This window comes from Canis lupus, chromosome 4 (genome assembly GCF_048164855.1).
Source record: "Canis lupus baileyi chromosome 4, mCanLup2.hap1, whole genome shotgun sequence".
In the NCBI taxonomy this organism is placed as follows: domain Eukaryota; kingdom Metazoa; phylum Chordata; class Mammalia; order Carnivora; family Canidae; genus Canis; species Canis lupus.
Window position 1 is genome coordinate 28,775,889 of NC_132841.1, and position 12,436 is coordinate 28,788,324.

A 12,436-nucleotide genomic window follows, 5' to 3' on the forward strand; every position below is an offset into this window, starting at 1 on the left:
GGATAAATCTCAGGAACATAATGGTGAGGGAAAAGACCAAGTCTCTGAAGACTACCTAGAGTATGGTCTTATTTATGGGAAATTAAAGAAATTAGCAGCAGAAGTACTCGGTTGGGGCACAAACCTATACAGTGAAGTTATAAAGAAGAGCAAAGGACCGAGAAGAAGGAAGTTCAGGTAGTGGTATGGGGGCAGGCAGGGAGGGGCGCAGAAGGCTGAAAGAGCAGCCAATTGATTGCAGCTGGGTGATGGGTATATGGGGGAGGGTATGGGGTGTTCTTATTTTACCCTTACACATGTTTCATCATTGTTACTCCGTATTCCAGTACATTTTCAAGATTTAAAGGTGCAGATTTAAGGGGACAATTTAATAAAATACAGGTAAATAAACAAAAAATACAAGTCACTCACTCTCTCACCCCGAGGAGGTAAACACGGGTAACCTTTTGGAGGAGGTTATTCTGGGCTTTCATTTACGCTGTTTGGTCACGCCTCTGGTCTTTACTCATGTGTATGCTCAGGCTGAGACGGAGCTGGGACCCAGCTGCTTCTTCCAGGAGGCAGACCTGGTGATTCTCTTCCCCCGCCCCTGGTGGTGATCTGTGTAGCAGCGGATTTTTGTTTTGGGGGTTGTGATGGAGGAGGTTTCGTTTTATTTATTTATTTATTGAAGATTTTATTTATTTATTCACAAGAGACACGGAGAGAGAGAGGCAGAGGCACAGGCAGAGGGAGAGAAGCAGGCACCCTATAGGGAGACTGATGCAAGGCTTGATCCCAGGACCTCAGGATCACGACCTGTGCCAAAGGCGGATGCTCAGCCATTGAGCCACCCCGGGGGTCCCTGGAGGAGGTTTTAGAATTTTTTTTTTAATTTTCTGAAGCACAGGAGTGGGACAAAAGAAGAGACCCCTGACTGGCCTAAAGAATTGATTTTTGGTCCAGATGGGAGAGGGGATGGGCAGAGTGAATTGAGTGGTGTTAATATATGAGTCGTGATGAGACCTGAATCTCAAGGAGGCTGACTTTGGGGCCAGGACCATGTGAGTTCAGTGCTAAAATTGAGTGGTGGTGTGAGATGGGGCCAGGGAGGTCTGGGGTGGGACAGCCCCTACCAAGCCCGAGAGAGGATCCAGCCTGCCCAGCACCTGCCTGGCCCGTGGTCCTCAGAGGAGAGACGGTCATGCTTTTTCCTGAGGACACGTGAGACACCTGCATTGTCCCCCAGCAACAACAGGGAGGTGATAAGACTTTCAAGTTATGCAGGTGGGAGCATAGGATTTGAATATTAATGATAACGTAACTACATTTACATGCACAGCTGTCCTTAAATGATATTTGATTAAATAATTTTTAATGGTTGCCATAGTATTCTATTGTTTGGATGTAATGTGGTTAATTTATCTGATCCCTTATTGTTGGGAAATGAAATTGTTTCTCTCTACAAGCAACCCTGCAATAAATATTTGTGAACACTCATGACTATTTCCTAAGGAGGCATTCCTGGAAATAGGCTTACTAGCACAATGGGTTTGCAGAATTTTAAGGCTTTTGATACAAATTGCTAAACTGTCCTCCAGGATGAATGTGTGAATTTATACTCCCACAAGCAGTAAATAAAAGTAGCTGCTTCCTCACACTCTTTCCAAGATGAGATATTATTATTTAAACATATATTTTGCAAATTGAAGGCTCAAAAATCATGGTGTCTCATTTTTATTTGCATTTCTTTGGTTTCCAGAGAAGATAAACTTTTTTCATGTTTATTGAACATTTATTTGTTAGACATTATTTGTCCGCATTTTGTCATTTTTTCCCTCCTATCTGGATATTCATAGTTTTCTTTCTTTTTATTTTTTTAAAAGATTTTATTTATTTATCCATGAGAGACACAAAGAGAGAGGCAGAGACATAGGCAGAGGGAGAAGCAAGATCCCTGTGGGGAGTCTGATATGGGGCTCGATCCTGGGACTCTGGGATCACACCCTAAGCCAAAGGCAGACACTCAACCGCTGAGCCACCCAGGCATCCCTCATAGTTTTCTAACACAATTTGAAGCCTTGCTGTACGTTGAGGATGTAATTCTTTCTATCATGTGATTTGCATTCTTTCAGTTTGTCTTTTACATTTTTATATATTTTTTATACTTTTATTTTGAAATAATCTCAAGCTTATAGACAAGTTGCGAGTACAAAGACCATTTTTTTTTTCTCCCAGACCCATTTGGGTGACTGATGCCCATCATCCCTGGCAACTGTAGTGTGCATTTCCTTCAAACAGGGTCGTTCTCCTACATGACTGCGGTATGACCGTCAAACTCAGGAAGCTGACCTTTTACGTGGTACCAGCTGTTCCTGAGACCCAGTCCAACCTTTGCCAGTTGTCCCAACAATGCCGTCTGTAGTGAAAGGATCGAGTTGAGAACCACGTGTTGCACTTGTCATGTCTCTTTATTCTCCTTCAATCTGGAACAGTTCCTTAATCTTTCCTTGACTTTCATGACCTTGACAGTTTTGAAGAGCACAGGCCAGTTTTTTTTTTTTTTTTTTTTGGTTGAATGTCTACTGAAGTGTTCCTTCTGATGTTTCCTCATGATTTGCCCCAGCTTATCCATATTTGGCAGGATAGCAGAAGTGACGCTCAGCTCTTCTCCTTGCATCCCACCAGCTCATGTGTGGTTTGGACTGGTCTCATTACGGAGGGCGAAGCTTTAAACACCTGATTAAGGTAGAGCCCGCCAGATTTTTCCACTGTCAAGTTACCTTACTTCTTTGTAATTAATACCTATTTTGTGGGGAGGTACTTTGAGACTATTTAATGAATACCTTGTCCTCTTCAAACTTTCACTTTCTTCATTTCCATATTTTATCTGTATAAGCTCCTAGATTTCTATTTTATTAGATTCCATTAATATCATTATCTATTTTGATGCTTGATTGGCCCTAGGTTTGGTCAGTAGAAGCTCTTTGAGAGGACTTCTGTATCTTTTTGAGCTTGTCCCCATTATTTTTTTGAACACTTCCTTATTTTTTGACAAATCAAGATGTTCCTCCTCATCTCTGGAATCAGCCACTTCTCCAAGGATCCCTGGTTCCTTTTAGTGAAGAATAGCAGTTAGAAACCAAAATCTGAGTACTAGGTGTGCTCATTGCTCTTGAGGTGTCACTGCTTCCACCCTCTTTGCAGACACACACATATATACATGCATTCACATGTTTACAACTCTATTCATTCTCTATATATCTAGTTATGTTGAAGGCATATATATGTTTATAAAACTCTGAGTTTTTAATGCTTATTCTAATCATATACCATGCGATATACTCTAGCTTTCTTTCTTTCCATTTGGATAACCATCTTCTATGGCAGTGAAAAACCTGGCTCCCACACCATCATCCATAATATATTTAGTTGTTTGATTAATAACTTGTATATTGTCAACCCATCATCACTGCCAGTGTCCTAGGGACACCCTCCAGGATGAGAAGGATGTGTCCTTCTCATCTTATTCAGGCTCCAAGACCCCATTCTGGGTATCTCTTCTCTCTGCCGAGGTTCTGATACCCTGTTCTGGGCTGTCCCCCGCCCCCCACATGGGCTCCTGCACTCACATATATGCCCTTTCAGTGCACATGGGCTCTGATACCCATACTAGGCCACTTTCTGCCCACATGTATGCTCCCTTTGCCCTGTTCAGGCTCTGACACCCATGTTGCTCCCATCCCAGCCCTGCCTGTCTTGACGGGCCCCACCTAATGGTTTTTGGCCCAGAGTAGACTGGAAGGGAAGGGAAGAATGTATATGGTGTATTTCGATGTAGAGACAGTTTACGTTTTAAAGAAAGTGATTCTATCAGATATTTTTGTATGTTTCCTCAATTTAGGGTTATACTTAGGCCTTACCCAGTCATTGTAGCCTGAGTTCCCTCCAAAGCAGAACCTGTGACAAGGGCTTGTATACAGTTTATTGTGGTGAATGATCCTAGGGAAGAGAAGCAGGGGCTGGGAAGAGTGAAAGAGGGAGGGAGGGGAAGCCACTACAAGAAAAATAGGGTTTAGTCCTGCTGGGGGCCTTATCAGGAGCTGTGCTCAGTGTGCCTCAGAGTCATCTCCCTGACAGATGGAAGAGAGAGATATTCACCCTCCAGCTTTATCTCCTAAGGCTCGGGGTTGTCCTAGGGAGTGTTAAATCCTTGTAGTTTGGCATTTGTGTTCACACCAGAATGGCTGAGTGGGCTACTGCAGATGTGCTATAGAGCTGTGCCAGAGAAGTCAGGAGGAGAGACAGACAGAGAGACAGAGGTGGTGTAACTGGGGCAACAGGTTGGCAGAGCACACCTAGGGCAGTGATTTCTACAGCCATAGCTGGGAGGCCGTATGAAGGGGCATGAAGGTGTCGCATATACAACCTGAAGGTAATACCAATGTTAATCTGCATTTTCTATTAACACATTTTTTTTATTTTAATATTTGACCTACCAGAATTTTATTTTGAAGTATAGTTTTTAAAAAAAGATTATTTATTTGAGAGGGAGAAAGAGCACAAGCAGGGAGAGGAGCTGGGAGAGCACAAGCAGACCCTGTGCTGAGCATGGAGCCCAACGTGGGGCTCAATCTCATGACCCTGAGGTCATGACGTGAGCTGAAATCAAGAGTCAGACACTTAACCAACTGAGCCACCCAGGCACTCACTCCTTAAGTGTAGTGTGAGGTAGGGATAGAGTTTAAATTTGTTCCCTGGTGGGTTGGGTAGTTATCCCCAAACCATGGTTCACTGAATCTATATTTTTTCCACAACCATATGAAATTATATCTTCAAAGTATATTAACATTTCAATATTGAGTCTGATTTAATCCTCTGCCTGCCAACTTCTTTGCTGGTACCATACTGCTTTAATTATTGCAGATTTAGAATGCATTTTAATATCTGCAAAGCAAATATCCTTTTAGTGAAGTTCTTTTTTTAGAGATGTATCAATGACTGGTAGTAGTTTATTTTTCTAGAGGAACTTTTGAATCATCACATTTTAAAATTCCCTTTCACCTTCCCCTGGGTGGGAGAGCTCTGTGCTTGTATATTCTTCAGTTAGGCGGCAAACCCTTGTTTCACAGATGGCCAGAAGATGTAAAAGCAAAGAGTATAAAGATGCAGATGGTGTATTCTCACTCACTATGCTGCCTGCCTGTTAATTTTACCTTCACAGCAGTCCCATGACTTTAGAAAGGGGTGACCATTCCGTAAACCACAAGTACAAGGCTCAGAAAGGTTTTGGCTAAGGTCACACCATGAGTACTAGAACATAACAAAAGCACAGTTTTGTATTCAGAAGGCTCACTAGAAAGAGCATCAGTCCAGGAATCAGGATGGAAGTCCTTGCCTCCTCCTCCTCCTCCTCTTCTTCTTCTTCTTCTTCTTCTTCTTCTTCTTCTTCTTCTTCTTCTTCTTCTTCTTTTTTTTTTGAGATTTTATTTATTTATTTATGGGACACACACAGAGAGAGGCAGAGACACAGGCAGAGGGAGAAGCAGGCTCCCTATGGGGAGCCCAATGCAAGACTCGATCCCAGGACCCTGGGATCACAACCCGATCTGAAGGCAGATGCTCAACTACTAAGACACCCAGTTGCCCCAGAAGTCTTTGCTTCTAATGGGAAATCTTTGGTCCTGGTATGTTTCCATTAAAGCATAATTTTCACTGAGTCCAGAAAGATCTGCCTAGGAGTGAAATGTATGAGATTATTAGAACAGAAAATAGTGGAGCATTTTCTATGAGGGTCTTTAAATAGAGAGACTGGTTCTAAAGACCGTGTCCCTGACACACACAGCCAGTGCCCCCCTCCCCACTCTTTTAGTCTCCTCTATGGGAGAGAGACTTGGGCTCTGCTGGGCTCTGCTGATGGTGGATGCTCCCTTAGCGGCCACTGCTGGCCTCTGTCATGTTGCCTGCCACTGGCCTGCCTGGGCCTCAGCCCCTTGTGGTCTCCTTAGCCTACTTCCTCTTAGGTTTGTGGCTGGTTCTCTGGTCATCCCTGAGTCAACTTTTCTGTCCTCCCTATCCAGACCCTCCCCAGCTGGGCCAACTCAGCTCTGCAGAAGCATCCCAGGAACAGAGAGATAAAACAAGGAAAGAAATGAGTTTCTTTGGTGAAGTTGCTTCTGGCCCTCAGACACTGCTCTTTTTGGTAAATTTTAACTATTCTAAAGAAACAGGATGCTACTTGTTTCTTGGTGGTGAGAAGGCGTAACCGAATACCTCCTCTGCACCAGGCATTCTAGAGGGCACCATATTTCATCTCCCCAGCAATCCTATAGGAAGCGATACTTATGTCCATGGTACAGATAAGGAAACGGAGTCCGCAGGGCTTTCGAAACTTTGAAACATGCGGCATGTTAACTGCGAAGCCAGGGCTACAATCCAAGTCTGTCCTAACTCCAGGTTCAAGTCCATGAATGTGAGGCTGGCGTCCTACTGCGTGCCAGGCATCGAGTTTTGGCTCTGCAGCTGAGTGGATCAGCTGTGGACAATTTTTTTTTTGGTAGGTCTTTATTTTTCTTAGAGCCGTTCTTCATTTTAAGCACATCGTGTGTTGACTTTTGGAGTCTGAGCCACTGATCTGGGCATATTTGGAAAAGCTGTAGAACAGCGATGTACAAAGACCGCATGAGATGAAGTCCTATCTGCTGGGCCAGTCAAGCCTCTTGTGTTTGCTTTCATTTTCCTTTGGCTCGGGAAGGGATGGTTTGGTTCTGCAAACGAAGGCTGAGGACGTCTGCCAGCTTGCTAACTGCCTTGCCCCCTGTCAGATGTGTCAGACTCACAGAACATTGCTCCCCAGCTGCAGGTCCGGGGTTCCTGCGAGTGCCTGAACAGAAAACCACTCGTTTCCCTTCGCAAGAGAGGTGCCCAAAGCAGAGATTTCAATATATTCCAATTTAGCCAAGGGAAGCCAGAACATGGATGCTGTTGCCAAGGAAACCACCTCCTTCCTCCCCGTGTGCTGCACATACGTGGATCACTTCATCTCTCCGCTCTCCAAGGTAATATCATAGCCCTGTGCTTGGGGAAGGGTTTTTAAAAAGGCATATAAAACCTCTTAGCATCGAGAAGATTCATTAAATGATCTCACTCCAGAGAAGCTTAAATTATTCTTTTTAGACCCTTTTATGCCGAGGATGGGGAAATGGCTGAGTCAGTGCTATCTCTTGTAGCCTAGCTTGGTGTCTTGGTGAAAACAGTTTTCAGGAATAAACAAATCAGGGTTTGGAAGCGTAGACAGGGAGAGGGTGTGTGTAATAATAAGGAGGCCATCGTGTCACAGTCATGTCACTGGCTAATCCCTCCGAGTAGATCTGCTGAGACCACCTTGATCCACGGGCCTCCTGGGTGCGAGGCCACGTTTCACAGGGCAGCCTTCAAAGCGCAGACAAGAGAGGGTCTCTGTTGCAAGGCCACCTGTCAGAGGCCCCTTGTCGGGAAACTGCTTGGGGATTTCTGCTGCCCAGTCTGGTCCTGGGCCACATCTGGGGCCATTTCGGTCCTCATTCCAGTGTCCGGTCTCAGTCGGCCTCCCGCTCCCCCTGGCCACTGCCATCCCCTTCTTTCCCCAACCTGCCCTGATTCTGTGTGTTCAAGTCAGCAGGGATCACTGCCCCCCGTGGCTCACAACAGAGAAGGCAATGGGGTCTCTGTTCTTGCAAATCCTCCGAGAGCTCTGCCCCTGGAGGCTGAGAAACACCCACTTCTTCTCTTTGCCCATTCATTCCCTAAATGTTTACTGAGCACCTCCTATGCACCATTCTCTAAGCCAAAACCTGGGGTCATAAGCCAAGCAGGACAGACACACGTCTGCCCACTTGAAGCCAACTGGGTGACATTAAACAATTAATGACACAACTGAATTATTTAAGTACAGCCAGTATCCTGATTTAGCCCGGATCTCCCACCCCAGGTCTGAGGCTGGACTCGCAGCTCAGCCTAACCCGTTTTGGCTTCCATGGGTATGGACATCCATTGTGTTCCCCCCATGGCCACACACAGGGCAGGTGGCCATCAGCCCCACAGCTTCCTTCCTGGACAGGCCACAGCTTTCCTGGTGTACCTGCATTGTGGCTGGTCATGATGGGAGCACAGTTAGAGGCCAATAACAACCCCATGATGTCACAAAAGTTCTAGGGCTCTGTCGTCTTCTGAAGCCCCAGTCCCTGCCTGAATGGCATCTGGGATGGCAAACAAAGGCCTTCTCCGACTCCACCCTCTGCTCTCTTTCCAGGTGGGACTGACCGAGCTGCATTGCCCAGCCTCCCTCCATCCCAGCCCCCTCCTCTGACAGCTTATTCAATACCAGGCAGTCCTCCAGGCTCAGGGACGCCGACTTTAGAGCCAGACACCTGGGCTTTGAATCCGCCCCCCCCGCCCCCCCGCTGTGACTTTGGACAAGTTCCTTACCCTCTCTGTGCACCTGGGGTTTCTTTTTCTGCAAAGCAGAGATAATGGCGATATCTGTCTCCTCTGGTTATCATGAGGATTAAATGAGCTCATAGATGTGGCGTTCTTGATTCACAGTAAGCGCTATTTACATTTTGTTACTCATATTGTCGGTAACTAGTTTCCCCGCAGGTTGGCCTGGCAATGCAGAAACTTCCGGCTCTGCCCCTTGTGGCCACGTGCTTGTCTCCACAGGGCTCAGCCAGGCCTGAAGTGCCACAGGTCTTTCCATGGTGCCCCTTGGGAGGGCCGGCTGCTGAGGCTAATGGGTGCTCTGCTTGGGCCTTTTTTGTTTTTTTTTAAAGATTTCACCTATTTATTCATGAGAGAGAGAGACAGAGAGAGAGAGAGAGAGAGAGAGAGAGAGGCAGAGACACAGGCAGAGGGAAAAGCAGGCTCCATGCAGGGAGCCCGATGTGGGACTCGATCCTGGGGTCCTGAGGTCACGACCTAGGCTGAAGGCGGCGCTAAACCACTGAGCCACCCAGGGATCCCCACTGCTTGGGCATTTGGAGGGCTTCCGTGTGTAGGAGGAAGATGACAGTGACGGTGGAAGCAGAGGGTTGTCATGGAAATGCACCTGTTTGGGTTATGGCAACCTGGGCGCCCTGGGCTGGCCCTGGGTCTCTGCCTCACCGCTGGTTTGGGGGGATGACGGACAGAGACAGCCATCCTTTGTCCCTGCTCTTGTGCTACAGCTGCCTCTCTGTCCCGTGTGAAGCGCAGCCTGGGCTTCTCCTGTATCCCAGGGCCCTGTGAACATCTCATGCGGTGATGGGGTCTGAATAGCGTTGGTAGCGACTATTGCCTGGATGGCTTCCTGTGTGTCTGACGGGGTCGAGGGGGACTGATGGGTCTCAGACACCCCCTTCGAGACCTGGCTAGGAGGCTTTTGTGCGTCATCTCATTCAACCCTCCAGTAATGCTCAGGAGGATGGAGCGTCCTGATCTTAGCAGTGAGGAAGCTGCGGTGTAGCCATGGATCCCCTGCTCTGAGCCTCTCCTAGGAGGTGGCAGTCCTAGAGTTTGTGGCCATGGGTCTGTCTGCCTTTGAAGCTCACAAGGGCCGTGTCCCTGCATATGTAGGTACTCCTGGCCCTTGGGGAGACTCCATAGCATCTAGGAATCAGCAATACGGGCTCCCCACCTGGGTGACCAGAGTCAGCAGAGGCTCTTTGCCAGCTCAGTGGCAACTTCACTGCCGTTGTTGGGGGAGTAGGGGGGTGAGGGGGTTGGGGAGGGGTGGGGGTTGCCTGCTGGGGCCTGCCAGCTGCCCTGGGGCCAGAGGGTCCTGCTGTCCCTGTGCCCAGGAGGCACCTCCTGGGGGGGCGGGCAATGACTTGTGTCAGGGCTCTCAGACCTGCACTGGCAGTTCTTTCAGCTCTTGTCTTTTCCTCCCTTGTCCACCTGCTAAGCTCGCTTTCACACACAAAGCCTCCCCCTGCACCCCCGTTTCCCTCCTCAGTCCCTTGCCCTGCTTTTGTACTTTATGGTGTGGGACTCTGATGAGGAAACTCATTAGAGTTATTATTCCGTGCACAGAAATATGTCTTTCATCTCATTCATATTTCATGTTCCTCCCACTTGATCTTTTGACGCTTTTTAATTCCTGATATTACACCACACACACACACACACACACACACACAGCTCTGGTCGGGGATCGTTCTTTCTATAGAGTTGTCATTCTTGCTCTCCGTGTGAGGAGTGCTCCCTGTTGTAGGTTTATTAACTTCTATAAAGGATCTCAGTGTGTCGGGATGGACGCTGCCTGGTGCTGATGCAGGGGAGGTGACACTGTGATGGGAGGTGTGAGGACCGCGGGCAGAGGGCTGCACTGCCCCTCTTGCCCCGGTCACCGTCCTCCCTGGAGGCCCAGCGTCCTTCTGTGGAAGGGGCAGATCGTACCCAAGGCCTCGTCCAACTCCCACGTTTGGGTCTAATTGGGGCTCTTGGGGCACAATAAGCAGGTGGTTTAAACTCTAACTTAAGATAAAAGGAATATTTGGGGAGGAGTCAGGGCCGCCCACGGTGTCACAGAAACCAGCTCTGAGCGGGGCCGAGCAGGGCAGGGCCCCTGCGCCCCCGGACCAGCGAGCCGGGACGCCCCCCCCTACCCCCGGACCATTGCTTTTAGGCTCCGCGACGTCAGTGGGGAGACCCTGGAACCCCGGGCCCGGTTCCCAGCTCCGCGCGAGGTCCAGGCTGCAGGGATTGGCTCAGTGCGGGTCACGTGCCCGCGGAGGAGGCGGGGCGTCTTGATTGACGTGGGACTACGAGGGCGTTCATCCAATGAGGGCGAGGCGCTCCCCGAGGGAGGCGGGGGCTGCAGAAGGCGGGCCCTGGGTCCTGCGTTGGGGGATCCCCGGACCCGGGGGCACCCTGCAGGCCTGGCGGGGCGGGGGGCGTCGTGGGGGAGGCGGCGCGACCGCTGGGCAAAGAGAGGAAGAAGCAGGTTTTTCTGGCTCTGAATCTTCAACCAAGAGACCTGGTTGTGGGCCTCAGAGGTTGTCCCCTGCTTGCAGGGCTGGCAAAGACCAGCCGGGAACTATTTTTGACTTTCCAGGCCATGTGGCTTCTGCCACAACTGCTCAGCTTCGCCCCGATGCCTTGAAAGCAGCGGTGGCCCATATGTAAATGAAATCAAGCTTTACTCCCGAAAACCAGCAGCAGGGCTGGATGGGGCCTTTGGGTCACAGGGTGCTGCTGGCTCCTGTGCCAGTTGATTGCTCTCATGTCCTAGGACAGAAGGTCCCCCATAGCAGTCCACGCGCTCTGACTGGTTCTTCCACTTGCCTCTGCTTCCGAATACCCCAAGGAGCCTACGGAGAACACAGATGCTTGGGACCCAGCCCAGACTTCCAAATCAGAATGTGCAGGGATGGCCTGGGGTCTGGGCCCTAGGTGATTCTGACCTGGGCCTGTTGTGACCTGGTCCAAGATGCAGTCAAGGAGACAAGACCCTCCAACATGAAGTGGCCCAAGGAAGCAACAGGTGAGAGAGGGCAGGCTTGGGAGCTGCGGGGAGGGAGGCGATCCCCAGGGCTACGGGAGAGTGTGTATGCAGGGCAGGCTTCCTGGAGGAGGGCCCACGGTGCCCTGAAGGGCAGTCTTAGCTGCCACAGTACTGATGTGACATTTTCTACCTGTCAGTCTTGGCTCCTAACTAGCCAAGAGAGGAGGTGATGAAAAGTCCAGGTGAACAGCTTTCTGTTTTCATCCTTCCGAAGGGGGCCACACCCATGCCTCAGCCTCATTCCTCTCACTTCCCTCTGAGCCTGTCCTTCCCCTTGCAAATGTGTCCTGCTCCCTTCCAGCCCCACTTTCCCACAATGCCCCTTTCTCCTGTGTCCCAAGTGACACCCACCTGTGCATCCTTCTAGTACTGACCATGTTCTGGCAAACTCAGCCCCTTCTTGCTATAATTTTTAGTAAAACCAAGAACCCTGGAGGTGGTTCTCTCCCATCTCTTCCTCTCCATGTTTTTTTCTTGAAAAGACACCCTAAAACCTTTTGGGGTCTGTTCTGGTGTGGCAGCGGGGAGGGTGCACTCTATAGGTGCTAGCAGAGCAGTTTTAGCCATAAGGATGAGATGGTGCTAATGCTCCTAGGATGCCTGGACCTAGAGGCCTCTGGTTCTCACTGCTCTGGCCTTGGACCCAGACGGGGAGCTTTGCCTATCACGGTAGTAGGCATCTGTGGTCTGCCCGATATTCATCTCCTCTTTCTGGCACTAGAACATCCTTTTCTCTGGGAATCCACTCTCTCCCCACTCTGAATCCATGTGGATTGTGTACGATGTCTCCAAAGTGGGGATATGACCCAGGCCTGGCAAATCAGTGCATCACATTCCCCCGGCACAGTAATTGGCCCAGAGATGGGTGGGTCAATGGGCAAAGTTAGTTCAATGTTGGCACTTGTGTGGGGTAGTGAAGAGAACTCTTGTTCTGGA

General features: G+C 49.1%; 1 long non-coding RNA gene across 1 annotated transcript in view; it reads left to right on the forward strand.

Moving 5' to 3' along the window:
* Window positions 1-5,723: 5,723 nt before the first annotated feature.
* LOC140632080 (uncharacterized) overlaps window positions 5,724-12,436 on the forward strand; it is a 265,581-nt gene continuing 258,868 nt past the window's right edge. Inside the window, exons 1-2 of the long non-coding RNA XR_012029600.1 lie at window positions 5,724-7,037; window positions 11,303-11,479. This is a non-coding gene — a long non-coding RNA (uncharacterized lncRNA). The remainder of the gene's footprint in view (window positions 7,038-11,302; window positions 11,480-12,436) is intronic.